At 45.2% G+C, this 13,419-nt stretch overlaps 10 non-coding genes across 10 annotated transcripts; all 10 read right to left on the bottom strand.

Annotated features, from left to right (window-relative positions):
- Positions 1–672: 672 nt before the first annotated feature.
- LOC141194605 (U2 spliceosomal RNA) lies at positions 673–863 on the bottom strand. The gene has a single exon (XR_012267227.1). It is a non-coding gene; the product is annotated as a U2 spliceosomal RNA (small nuclear RNA).
- A 1,122-nt stretch (positions 864–1,985) lies between these two features.
- On the bottom strand, positions 1,986–2,176 carry LOC141194603 (U2 spliceosomal RNA). The gene has a single exon (XR_012267225.1). It is a non-coding gene; the product is annotated as a U2 spliceosomal RNA (small nuclear RNA).
- A 1,121-nt stretch (positions 2,177–3,297) lies between these two features.
- Positions 3,298–3,488, bottom strand: LOC141194602 (U2 spliceosomal RNA). Its single transcript, XR_012267224.1, has one exon. It is a non-coding gene; the product is annotated as a U2 spliceosomal RNA (small nuclear RNA).
- Positions 3,489–4,612: 1,124 nt separating this feature from the next.
- On the bottom strand, positions 4,613–4,803 carry LOC141194601 (U2 spliceosomal RNA). The gene has a single exon (XR_012267223.1). It is a non-coding gene; the product is annotated as a U2 spliceosomal RNA (small nuclear RNA).
- A 1,120-nt stretch (positions 4,804–5,923) lies between these two features.
- On the bottom strand, positions 5,924–6,114 carry LOC141194600 (U2 spliceosomal RNA). The gene has a single exon (XR_012267222.1). It is a non-coding gene; the product is annotated as a U2 spliceosomal RNA (small nuclear RNA).
- A 1,120-nt stretch (positions 6,115–7,234) lies between these two features.
- On the bottom strand, positions 7,235–7,425 carry LOC141194599 (U2 spliceosomal RNA). Its single transcript, XR_012267221.1, has one exon. It is a non-coding gene; the product is annotated as a U2 spliceosomal RNA (small nuclear RNA).
- Positions 7,426–8,546: 1,121 nt separating this feature from the next.
- LOC141194598 (U2 spliceosomal RNA) lies at positions 8,547–8,737 on the bottom strand. Its single transcript, XR_012267220.1, has one exon. It is a non-coding gene; the product is annotated as a U2 spliceosomal RNA (small nuclear RNA).
- A 1,125-nt stretch (positions 8,738–9,862) lies between these two features.
- Positions 9,863–10,054, bottom strand: LOC141196201 (U2 spliceosomal RNA). The gene has a single exon (XR_012268765.1). It is a non-coding gene; the product is annotated as a U2 spliceosomal RNA (small nuclear RNA).
- A 1,122-nt stretch (positions 10,055–11,176) lies between these two features.
- On the bottom strand, positions 11,177–11,367 carry LOC141195888 (U2 spliceosomal RNA). Its single transcript, XR_012268459.1, has one exon. It is a non-coding gene; the product is annotated as a U2 spliceosomal RNA (small nuclear RNA).
- Positions 11,368–12,481: 1,114 nt separating this feature from the next.
- Positions 12,482–12,672, bottom strand: LOC141194597 (U2 spliceosomal RNA). Its single transcript, XR_012267219.1, has one exon. It is a non-coding gene; the product is annotated as a U2 spliceosomal RNA (small nuclear RNA).
- Between the last annotated feature and the right edge of the window lie 747 nt (positions 12,673–13,419).

Here is a 13,419-nt window from a genome sequence, read left to right as displayed (position 1 = left end):
ACTGCAGGCGGGATACCTGGATGGCTGAATGTCACTGAGAAGCTCACAGAGACCGCCATAAGCAACAGTTTAAAAGAATGCCACAGACTAATCAACCAAACTTTTTGGGTTGGTTTCTCTTTTATAGTCTGCAGGCATTAAATGAAAGAAGTCAGTGTTCCAGCAGAGGGAGACAACGTTTCAGAAAAGGCATTGTAGCAAACCAAAAAAGAAATTTTAAGCGCAGCAGAGTAACCAGCTCACATACCTGTTAGCTCAGGGGAGTTTAAAAGGCTGCTGTTGATAACAAGGGCATTTGCTAAATAGATGGTGTGTGTGCAACAATATACTGAAAGGTCAATTATATTGTGCAGCTTATCTCACCACCTGTAGTTATTTAGGTGAAAGCTCCAAAATGCTTGCCTAATATGTCTGTTTATCCAAAAGGAAGTATAGAGGGAGAGCTAGATAGATAGCATTGCATTACATTACATTACATGGCAATGCAATGCACAGTTGCTGAAGTTGAACCAAAATGAGCTTGTCATCTGGCTTCTGCAACTTTTAACATGAAAAATCCAATGAGGAGAAGAAAAGCAAAGCCAAAGAGTCCATCCCAAAATCCGACAAACAAGCAAAATGAACAAAAAGCATTGAATTCAATTCTTTCTGATTTTAGAAACTGCATTAAAGAAGGGGTGCACCGGTCCTGGAGATACTGCAATACCAGGTCAATGCGTGGAGTGGACAGAGCAAGCTCTTTTTCCATCTCCCTGTTCTAAAAATCCATTTAATATATGGTCCCCAGATAGGGGACGTATCAGATATTAAACTGATAAGAACAGATACTACACTTGATCTTAGCCAAAAGGCCGAGAAGCGATAACCAGAATTGGTGTCCGACTACGGTGCCACCCAAGGATTCTGAAAAGTCCATTTGTGGAGATGGCCACCTGGACTCCCGTTAAGAAGACATGCTGTCAACCTCTAGATCCCTCACATGCCTGCACTTTTCGGCTTGCTGCTGCTGCAATCCACGCGTTTTAGATCTGCATAACTCCACCTCTTTTAGCACAGTACCCTCAACCCCCGGCTGTTCCCACCCGCCTCAACACCGTTGGAAGGGAGGAGAACCAATTAAGGCGGGGGGGGGGGGTGGAACGAGCAGCTGTCTACCCTTAGCAGGAGGGTTGCTGATTAATTACCTCTCCTGCTGCTGCTGCTGCTGGCTGTCCAGCAGCAGACTGAAGGTGGCTGCTGCTGTGCGCAGGTATATAAAGGCTCAGAGCCTATTATGACACGCGCAGCCAGCGTTCCATTGCCACATTCCGTCTACTGCAGGCGGGATACCTGGATGGCTGAATGTCACTGAGAAGCTCACAGAGACCGCCATAAGCAACAGTTTAAAAGAATGCCACAGACTAATCAACCAAACTTTTTGGGTTGGTTTCTCTTTTATAGTCTGCAGGCATTAAATGAAAGAAGTCAGTGTTCCAGCAGAGGGAGACAACGTTTCAGAAAAGGCATTGTAGCAAACCAAAAAAGAAATTTTAAGCGCAGCAGAGTAACCAGCTCACATACCTGTTAGCTCAGGTGAGTTTAAAAGGCTGCTGTTGATAACAAGGGCATTTGCTAAATAGATGGTGTGTGTGCAACAATATACTGAAAGGTCAATTATATTGTGCAGCTTATCTCACCACCTGTAGTTATTTAGGTGAAAGCTCCAAAATGCTTGCCTAATATGTCTGTTTATCCAAAAGGAAGTATAGAGGGAGAGCTAGATAGATAGCATTGCATTACATTACATTACATGGCAATGCAATGCACAGTTGCTGAAGTTGAACCAAAATGAGCTTGTCATCTGGCTTCTGCAACTTTTAACATGAAAAATCCAATGAGGAGAAGAAAAGCAAAGCCAAAGAGTCCATCCCAAAATCCGACAAACAAGCAAAATGAACAAAAAGCATTGAATTCAATTCTTTCTGATTTTAGAAACTGCATTAAAGAAGGGGTGCACCGGTCCTGGAGATACTGCAATACCAGGTCAATGCGTGGAGTGGACAGAGCAAGCTCTTTTTCCATCTCCCTGTTCTAAAAATCCATTTAATATATGGTCCCCAGATAGGGGACGTATCAGATATTAAACTGATAAGAACAGATACTACACTTGATCTTAGCCAAAAGGCCGAGAAGCGATAACCAGAATTGGTTTCCGACTACGGTGCCACCCAAGGATTCTGAAAAGTCCATTTGTGGAGATGGCCACCTGGACTCCCGTTAAGAAGACATGCTGTCAACCTCTAGATCCCTCACATGCCTGCACTTTTCGGCTTGCTGCTGCTGCAATCCACGCGTTTTAGATCTGCATAACTCCACCTCTTTTAGCACAGTACCCTCAACCCCCGGCTGTTCCCACCCGCCTCAACACCGTTGGAAGGGAGGAGAACCAATTAAGGCGGGGGGGGGGGTGGAACGAGCAGCTGTCTACCCTTAGCAGGAGGGTTGCTGATTAATTACCTCTCCTGCTGCTGCTGCTGCTGGCTGTCCAGCAGCAGACTGAAGGTGGCTGCTGCTGTGCGCAGGTATATAAAGGCTCAGAGCCTATTATAACACGCGCAGCCAGCGTTCCATTGCCACATTCCGTCTACTGCAGGCGGGATACCTGGATGGCTGAATGTCACTGAGAAGCTCACAGAGACCGCCATAAGCAACAGTTTAAAAGAATGCCACAGACTAATCAACCAAACTTTTTGGGTTGGTTTCTCTTTTGTAGTCTGCAGGCATTAAATGAAAGAAGTCAGTGTTCCAGCAGAGGGAGACAACGTTTCAGAAAAGGCATTGTAGCAAACCAAAAAAGAAATTTTAAGCGCAGCAGAGTAACCAGCTCACATACCTGTTAGCTCAGGTGAGTTTAAAAGGCTGCTGTTGATAACAAGGGCATTTGCTAAATAGATGGTGTGTGTGCAACAATATACTGAAAGGTCAATTATATTGTGCAGCTTATCTCACCACCTGTAGTTATTTAGGTGAAAGCTCCAAAATGCTTGCCTAATATGTCTGTTTATCCAAAAGGAAGTATAGAGGGAGAGCTAGATAGATAGCATTGCATTACATTACATTACATGGCAATGCAATGCACAGTTGCTGAAGTTGAACCAAAATGAGCTTGTCATCTGGCTTCTGCAACTCTTAACATGAAAAATCCAATGAGGAGAAGAAAAGCAAAGCCAAAGAGTCCATCCCAAAATCCGACAAACAAGCAAAATGAACAAAAAGCATTGAATTCAATTCTTTCTGATTTTAGAAACTGCATTAAAGAAGGGGTGCACCGGTCCTGGAGATACTGCAATACCAGGTCAATGCGTGGAGTGGACAGAGCAAGCTCTTTTTCCATCTCCCTGTTCTAAAAATCCATTTAATATATGGTCCCCAGATAGGGGACGTATCAGATATTAAACTGATAAGAACAGATACTACACTTGATCTTAGCCAAAAGGCCGAGAAGCGATAACCAGAATTGGTTTCCGACTACGGTGCCACCCAAGGATTCTGAAAAGTCCATTTGTGGAGATGGCCACCTGGACTCCCGTTAAGAAGACATGCTGTCAAACTCTAGATCCCTCACATGCCTGCACTTTTCGGCTTGCTGCTGCTGCAATCCACGCGTTTTAGATCTGCATAACTCCACCTCTTTTAGCACAGTACCCTCAACCCCCGGCTGTTCCCACCCGCCTCAACACCGTTGGAAGGGAGGAGAACCAATTAAGACGGGGGGGGGGGGGGTGGAACGAGCAGCTGTCTACCCTTAGCAGGAGGGTTGCTGATTAATTACCTCTCCTGCTGCTGCTGCTGCTGGCTGTCCAGCAGCAGACTGAAGGTGGCTGCTGCTGTGCGCAGGTATATAAAGGCTCAGAGCCTATTATGACACGCGCAGCCAGCGTTCCATTGCCACATTCCGTCTACTGCAGGCGGGATACCTGGATGGCTGAATGTCACTGAGAAGCTCACAGAGACCGCCATAAGCAACAGTTTAAAAGAATGCCACAGACTAATCAACCAAACTTTTTGGGTTGGTTTCTCTTTTATAGTCTGCAGGCATTAAATGAAAGAAGTCAGTGTTCCAGCAGAGGGAGACAACGTTTCAGAAAAGGCATTGTAGCAAACCAAAAAAGAAATTTTAAGCGCAGCAGAGTAACCAGCTCACATACCTGTTAGCTCAGGTGAGTTTAAAAGGCTGCTGTTGATAACAAGGGCATTTGCTAAATAGATGGTGTGTGTGCAACAATATACTGAAAGGTCAACTATATTGTGCAGCTTATCTCACCACCTGTAGTTATTTAGGTGAAAGCTCCAAAATGCTTGCCTAATATGTCTGTTTATCCAAAAGGAAGTATAGAGGGAGAGCTAGATAGATAGCATTGCATTACATTACATTACATGGCAATGCAATGCACAGTTGCTGAAGTTGAACCAAAATGAGCTTGTCATCTGGCTTCTGCAACTTTTAACATGAAAAATCCAATGAGGAGAAGAAAAGCAAAGCCAAAGAGTCCATCCCAAAATCCGACAAACAAGCAAAATGAACAAAAAGCATTGAATTCAATTCTTTCTGATTTTAGAAACTGCATTAAAGAAGGGGTGCACCGGTCCTGGAGATACTGCAATACCAGGTCAATGCGTGGAGTGGACAGAGCAAGCTCTTTTTCCATCTCCCTGTTCTAAAAATCCATTTAATATATGGTCCCCAGATAGGGGACGTATCAGATATTAAACTGATAAGAACAGATACTACACTTGATCTTAGCCAAAAGGCCGAGAAGCGATAACCAGAATTGGTGTCCGACTACGGTGCCACCCAAGGATTCTGAAAAGTCCATTTGTGGAGATGGCCACCTGGACTCCCGTTAAGAAGACATGCTGTCAACCTCTAGATCCCTCACATGCCTGCACTTTTCGGCTTGCTGCTGCTGCAATCCACGCGTTTTAGATCTGCATAACTCCACCTCTTTTAGCACAGTACCCTCAACCCCCGGCTGTTCCCACCCGCCTCAACACCGTTGGAAGGGAGGAGAACCAATTAAGGCGGGGGGGGTGTGGAACGAGCAGCTGTCTACCCTTAGCAGGAGGGTTGCTGATTAATTACCTCTCCTGCTGCTGCTGCTGCTGGCTGTCCAGCAGCAGACTGAAGGTGGCTGCTGCTGTGCGCAGGTATATAAAGGCTCAGAGCCTATTATGACACGCGCAGCCAGCGTTCCATTGCCACATTCCGTCTACTGCAGGCGGGATACCTGGATGGCTGAATGTCACTGAGAAGCTCACAGAGACCGCCATAAGCAACAGTTTAAAAGAATGCCACAGACTAATCAACCAAACTTTTTGGGTTGGTTTCTCTTTTATAGTCTGCAGGCATTAAATGAAAGAAGTCAGTGTTCCAGCAGAGGGAGACAACGTTTCAGAAAAGGCATTGTAGCAAACCAAAAAAGAAATTTTAAGCGCAGCAGAGTAACCAGCTCACATACCTGTTAGCTCAGGTGAGTTTAAAAGGCTGCTGTTGATAACAAGGGCATTTGCTAAATAGATGGTGTGTGTGCAACAATATACTGAAAGGTCAATTATATTGTGCAGCTTATCTCACCACCTGTAGTTATTTAGGTGAAAGCTCCAAAATGCTTGCCTAATATGTCTGTTTATCCAAAAGGAAGTATAGAGGGAGAGCTAGATAGATAGCATTGCATTACATTACATTACATGGCAATGCAATGCACAGTTGCTGAAGTTGAACCAAAATGAGCTTGTCATCTGGCTTCTGCAACTTTTAACATGAAAAATCCAATGAGGAGAAGAAAAGCAAAGCCAAAGAGTCCATCCCAAAATCCGACAAACAAGCAAAATGAACAAAAAGCATTGAATTCAATTCTTTCTGATTTTAGAAACTGCATTAAAGAAGGGGTGCACCGGTCCTGGAGATACTGCAATACCAGGTCAATGCGTGGAGTGGACAGAGCAAGCTCTTTTTCCATCTCCCTGTTCTAAAAATCCATTTAATATATGGTCCCCAGATAGGGGACGTATCAGATATTAAACTGATAAGAACAGATACTACACTTGATCTTAGCCAAAAGGCCGAGAAGCGATAACCAGAATTGGTTTCCGACTACGGTGCCACCCAAGGATTCTGAAAAGTCCATTTGTGGAGATGGCCACCTGGACTCCCGTTAAGAAGACATGCTGTCAACCTCTAGATCCCTCACATGCCTGCACTTTTCGGCTTGCTGCTGCTGCAATCCACGCGTTTTAGATCTGCATAACTCCACCTCTTTTAGCACAGTACCCTCAACCCCCGGCTGTTCCCACCCGCCTCAACACCGTTGGAAGGGAGGAGAACCAATTAAGGCGGGGGGGGGGTGGAACGAGCAGCTGTCTACCCTTAGCAGGAGGGTTGCTGATTAATTACCTCTCCTGCTGCTGCTGCTGCTGGCTGTCCAGCAGCAGACTGAAGGTGGCTGCTGCTGTGCGCAGGTATATAAAGGCTCAGAGCCTATTATGACACGCGCAGCCAGCGTTCCATTGCCACATTCCGTCTACTGCAGGCGGGATACCTGGATGGCTGAATGTCACTGAGAAGCTCACAGAGACCGCCATAAGCAACAGTTTAAAAGAATGCCACAGACTAATCAACCAAACTTTTTGGGTTGGTTTCTCTTTTATAGTCTGCAGGCATTAAATGAAAGAAGTCAGTGTTCCAGCAGAGGGAGACAACGTTTCAGAAAAGGCATTGTAGCAAACCAAAAAAGAAATTTTAAGCGCAGCAGAGTAACCAGCTCACATACCTGTTAGCTCAGGTGAGTTTAAAAGGCTGCTGTTGATAACAAGGGCATTTGCTAAATAGATGGTGTGTGTGCAACAATATACTGAAAGGTCAATTATATTGTGCAGCTTATCTCACCACCTGTAGTTATTTAGGTGAAAGCTCCAAAATGCTTGCCTAATATGTCTGTTTATCCAAAAGGAAGTATAGAGGGAGAGCTAGATAGATAGCATTGCATTACATTACATTACATGGCAATGCAATGCACAGTTGCTGAAGTTGAACCAAAATGAGCTTGTCATCTGGCTTCTGCAACTTTTAACATGAAAAATCCAATGAGGAGAAGAAAAGCAAAGCCAAAGAGTCCATCCCAAAATCCGACAAACAAGCAAAATGAACAAAAAGCATTGAATTCAATTCTTTCTGATTTTAGAAACTGCATTAAAGAAGGGGTGCACCGGTCCTGGAGATACTGCAATACCAGGTCAATGCGTGGAGTGGACAGAGCAAGCTCTTTTTCCATCTCCCTGTTCTAAAAATCCATTTAATATATGGTCCCCAGATAGGGGACGTATCAGATATTAAACTGATAAGAACAGATACTACACTTGATCTTAGCCAAAAGGCCGAGAAGCGATAACCAGAATTGGTTTCCGACTACGGTGCCACCCAAGGATTCTGAAAAGTCCATTTGTGGAGATGGCCACCTGGACTCCCGTTAAGAAGACATGCTGTCAACCTCTAGATCCCTCACATGCCTGCACTTTTCGGCTTGCTGCTGCTGCAATCCACGCGTTTTAGATCTGCATAACTCCACCTCTTTTAGCACAGTACCCTCAACCCCCGGCTGTTCCCACCCGCCTCAACACCGTTGGAAGGGAGGAGAACCAATTAAGGCGGGGGGGGGGGTGGAACGAGCAGCTGTCTACCCTTAGCAGGAGGGTTGCTGATTAATTACCTCTCCTGCTGCTGCTGCTGCTGGCTGTCCAGCAGCAGACTGAAGGTGGCTGCTGCTGTGCGCAGGTATATAAAGGCTCAGAGCCTATTATGACACGCGCAGCCAGCGTTCCATTGCCACATTCCGTCTACTGCAGGCGGGATACCTGGATGGCTGAATGTCACTGAGAAGCTCACAGAGACCGCCATAAGCAAAAGTTTAAAAGATTGCCACAGACTAATCAACCAAACTTTTTGGGTTGGTTTCTCTTTTATAGTCTGCAGGCATTAAATGAAAGAAGTCAGTGTTCCAGCAGAGGGAGACAACGTTTCAGAAAAGGCATTGTAGCAAACCAAAAAAGAAATTTTAAGCGCAGCAGAGTAACCAGCTCACATACCTGTTAGCTCAGGTGAGTTTAAAAGGCTGCTGTTGATAACAAGGGCATTTGCTAAATAGATGGTGTGTGTGCAACAATATACTGAAAGGTCAATTATATTGTGCAGCTTATCTCACCACCTGTAGTTATTTAGGTGAAAGCTCCAAAATGCTTGCCTAATATGTCTGTTTATCCAAAAGGAAGTATAGAGGGAGAGCTAGATAGATAGCATTGCATTACATTACATTACATGGCAATGCAATGCACAGTTGCTGAAGTTGAACCAAAATGAGCTTGTCATCTGGCTTCTGCAACTTTTAACATGAAAAATCCAATGAGGAGAAGAAAAGCAAAGCCAAAGAGTCCATCCCAAAATCCGACAAACAAGCAAAATGAACAAAAAGCATTGAATTCAATTCTTTCTGATATTAGAAACTGCATTAAAGAAGGGGTGCACCGGTCCTGGAGATACTGCAATACCAGGTCAATGCGTGGAGTGGACAGAGCAAGCTCTTTTTCCATCTCCCTGTTCTAAAAATCCATTTAATATATGGTCCCCAGATAGGGGACGTATCAGATATTAAACTGATAAGAACAGATACTACACTTGATCTTAGCCAAAAGGCCGAGAAGCGATAACCAGAATTGGTTTCCGACTACGGTGCCACCCAAGGATTCTGAAAAGTCCATTTGTGGAGATGGCCACCTGGACTCCCGTTAAGAAGACATGCTGTCAACCTCTAGATCCCTCACATGCCTGCACTTTTCGGCTTGCTGCTGCTGCAATCCACGCGTTTTAGATCTGCATAACTCCACCTCTTTTAGCACAGTACCCTCAACCCCCGGCTGTTCCCACCCGCCTCAACACCGTTGGAAGGGAGGAGAACCATTTAAGGCGGGGGGGGGGGGGGGTGGAACGAGCAGCTGTCTACCCTTAGCAGGAGGGTTGCTGATTAATTACCTCTCCTGCTGCTGCTGCTGCTGGCTGTCCAGCAGCAGACTGAAGGTGGCTGCTGCTGTGCGCAGGTATATAAAGGCTCAGAGCCTATTATGACACGCGCAGCCAGCGTTCCATTGCCACATTCCGTCTACTGCAGGCGGGATACCTGGATGGCTGAATGTCACTGAGAAGCTCACAGAGACCGCCATAAGCAACAGTTTAAAAGAATGCCACAGACTAATCAACCAAACTTTTTGGGTTGGTTTCTCTTTTATAGTCTGCAGGCATTAAATGAAAGAAGTCAGTGTTCCAGCAGAGGGAGACAACGTTTCAGAAAAGGCATTGTAGCAAACCAAAAAAGAAATTTTAAGCGCAGCAGAGTAACCAGCTCACATACCTGTTAGCTCAGGTGAGTTTAAAAGGCTGCTGTTGATAACAAGGGCATTTGCTAAATAGATGGTGTGTGTGCAACAATATACTGAAAGGTCAATTATATTGTGCAGCTTATCTCACCACCTGTAGTTATTTAGGTGAAAGCTCCAAAATGCTTGCCTAATATGTCTGTTTATCCAAAAGGAAGTATAGAGGGAGAGCTAGATAGATAGCATTGCATCACATTACATTACATGGCAATGCAATGCAGAGTTGCTGAAGTTGAACCAAAATGAGCTTGTCATCTGGCTTCTGCAACTTTTAACATGAAAAATCCAATGAGGAGAAGAAAAGCAAAGCCAAAGAGTCCATCCCAAAATCCGACAAACAAGCAAAATGAACAAAAAGCATTGAATTCAATTCTTTCTGATTTTAGAAACTGCATTAAAGAAGGGGTGCACCGGTCCTGGAGATACTGCAATACCAGGTCAATGCGTGGAGTGGACAGAAGAAAGCTCTTTTTCCATCTCCCTGTTCTAAAAATCCATTTAATATATGGTCCCCAGATAGGGGACGTATCAGATATTAAACTGATAAGAACAGATACTACACTTGATCTTAGCCAAAAGGCCGAGAAGCGATAACCAGAATTGGTTTCCGACTACGGTGCCACCCAAGGATTCTGAAAAGTCCATTTGTGGAGATGGCCACCTGGACTCCCGTTAAGAAGACATGCTGTCAACCTCTAGATCCCTCACATGCCTGCACTTTTCGGCTTGCTGCTGCTGCAATCCACGCGTTTTAGATCTGCATAACTCCACCTCTTTTAGCACAGTACCCTCAACCCCCGGCTGTTCCCACCCGCCTCAACACCGTTGGAAGGGAGGAGAACCAATTAAGGCGGGGGGGGGGGGTGGAACGAGCAGCTGTCTACCCTTAGCAGGAGGGTTGCTGATTAATTACCTCTCCTGCTGCTGCTGCTGCTGGCTGTCCAGCAGCAGACTGAAGGTGGCTGCTGCTGTGCGCAGGTATATAAAGGCTCAGAGCCTATTATGACACGCGCAGCCAGCGTTCCATTGCCACATTCCGTCTACTGCAGGCGGGATACCTGGATGGCTGAATGTCACTGAGAAGCTCACAGAGACCGCCATAAGCAACAGTTTAAAAGAATGCCACAGACTAATCAACCAAACTTTTTGGGTTGGTTTCTCTTTTATAGTCTGCAGGCATTAAATGAAAGAAGTCAGTGTTCCAGCAGAGGGAGACAACGTTTCAGAAAAGGCATTGTAGCAAACCAAAAAAGAAATTTTAAGCGCAGCAGAGTAACCAGCTCACATACCTGTTAGCTCAGGTGAGTTTAAAAGGCTGCTGTTGATAACAAGGGCATTTGCTAAATAGATGGTGTGTGTGCAACAATATACTGAAAGGTCAATTATATTGTGCAGCTTATCTCACCACCTGTAGTTATTTAGGTGAAAGCTCCAAAATGCTTGCCTAATATGTCTGTTTATCCAAAAGGAAGTATAGAGGGAGAGCTAGATAGATAGCATTGCATTACATTACATTACATGGCAATGCAATGCACAGTTGCTGAAGTTGAACCAAAATGAGCTTGTCATCTGGCTTCTGCAACTTTTAACATGAAAAATCCAATGAGGAGAAGAAAAGCAAAGCCAAAGAGTCCATCCCAAAATCCGACAAACAAGCAAAATGAACAAAAAGCATTGAATTCAATTCTTTCTGATTTTAGAAACTGCATTAAAGAAGGGGTGCACCGGTCCTGGAGATACTGCAATACCAGGTCAATGCGTGGAGTGGACAGAGCAAGCTCTTTTTCCATCTCCCTGTTCTAAAAATCCATTTAATATATGGTCCCCAGATAAGGGACGTATCAGATATTAAACTGATAAGAACAGATACTACACTTGATCTTAGCCAAAAGGCCGAGAAGCGATAACCAGAATTGGTTTCCGACTACGGTGCCACCCAAGGATTCTGAAAAGTCCATTTGTGGAGATGGCCACCTGGACTCCCGTTAAGAAGACATGCTGTCAACCTCTAGATCCCTCACATGCCTGCACTTTTCGGCTTGCTGCTGCTGCAATCCACGCGTTTTAGATCTGCATAACTCCACCTCTTTTAGCACAGTACCCTCAACCCCCGGCTGTTCCCACCCGCCTCAACACCGTTGGAAGGGAGGAGAACCAATTAAGGCGGGGGGGGGGGGTGGAACGAGCAGCTGTCTACCCTTAGCAGGAGGGTTGCTGATTAATTACCTCTCCTGCTGCTGCTGCTGGCTGTCCAGCAGCAGACTGAAGGTGGCTGCTGCTGTGCGCAGGTATATAAAGGCTCAGAGCCTATTATGACACGCGCAGCCAGCGTTCCATTGCCACATTCCGTCTACTGCAGGCGGGATACCTGGATGGCTGAATGTCACTGAGAAGCTCACAGAGACCGCCATAAGCAACAGTTTAAAAGAATGCCACAGACAAATCAACCAAACTTTTTGGGTTGGTTTCTCTTTTATAGTCTGCAGGCATTAAATGAAAGAAGTCAGTGTTCCAGCAGAGGGAGACAACGTTTCAGAAAAGGCATTGTAGCAAACCAAAAAAGAAATTTTAAGCGCAGCAGAGTAACCAGCTCACATACCTGTTAGCTCAGGTGAGTTTAAAAGGCTGCTGTTGATAACAAGGGCATTTGCTAAATAGATGGTGTGTGTGCAACAATATACTGAAAGGTCAATTATATTGTGCAGCTTATCTCACCACCTGTAGTTATTTAGGTGAAAGCTCCAAAATGCTTGCCTAATATGTCTGTTTATCCAAAAGGAAGTATAGAGGGAGAGCTAGATAGATAGCATTGCATTACATTACATGGCAATGCAATGCACAGTTGCTGAAGTTGAACCAAAATGAGCTTGTCATCTGGCTTCTGCAACTTTTAACATGAAAAATCCAATGAGGAGAAGAAAAGCAAAGCCAAAGAGTCCATCCCAAAATCCGACAAACAAGCAAAATGAACAAAAAGCATTGAATTCAATTCTTTCTGATTTTAGAAACTGCATTAAAGAAGGGGTGCACCGGTCCTGGAGATACTGCAATACCAGGTCAATGCGTGGAGTGGACAGAGCAAGCTCTTTTTCCATCTCCCTGTTCTAAAAATCCATTTAATATATGGTCCCCAGATAGGGGACGTATCAGATATTAAACTGATAAGAACAGATACTACACTTGATCTTAGCCAAAAGGCCGAGAAGCGATAACCAGAATTGGTTTCCGACTACGGTGCCACCCAAGGATTCTGAAAAGTCCATTTGTGGAGATGGCCACCTGGACTCCCGATAAGAAGACATGCTGTCAACCTCTAGATCCCTCACATGCCTGCACTTTTCGGCTTGCTGCTGCTGCAATCCACGCGTTTTAGATCTGCATAACTCCACCTCTTTTAGTACAGTACCCTCAACCCCCGGCTGTTCCCACCCGCCTCAACACCGTTGGAAGGGAGGAGAACCAATTAAGGCGGGGGGGGGGGGGGTGGAACGAGCAGCTGTCTACCCTTAGCAGGAGGGTTGCTGATTAATTACCTCTCCTGCTGCTGCTGCTGCTGCTGGCTGTCCAGCAGCAGACTGAAGGTGGCTGCTGCTGTGCGCAGGTATATAAAGGCTCAGAGCCTATTATGACACGCGCAGCCAGCGTTCCATTGCCACATTCCGTCTACGACAGGCGGGATACCTGGATGGCTGAATGTCACTGAGAAGCTCACAGAGACCGCCATAAGCAACAGTTTAAAAGAATGCCACAGACTAATCAACCAAACTTTTTGGGTTGGTTTCTCTTTTATAGTCTGCAGGCATTAAATGAAAGAAGTCAGTGTTCCAGCAGAGGGAGACAACGTTTCAGAAAAGGCATTGTAGCAAACCAAAAAAGAAATTTTAAGCGCAGCAGAGTAACCAGCTCACATACCTGTTAGCTCAGGTGAGTTTAAAAGGCTGCTGTTGATAACAAGGG

Source organism: Phyllobates terribilis, unplaced genomic scaffold (assembly GCF_046119375.1).
Source record: "Phyllobates terribilis strain yellow unplaced genomic scaffold, ASM4611937v1 Scaffold_74__1_contigs__length_7073193, whole genome shotgun sequence".
NCBI lineage: Eukaryota > Metazoa > Chordata > Amphibia > Anura > Dendrobatidae > Phyllobates > Phyllobates terribilis.
The sequence above is the reverse complement of the archived record's forward strand: the minus strand, read 5'-3'. Positions and strand labels throughout refer to the sequence as shown.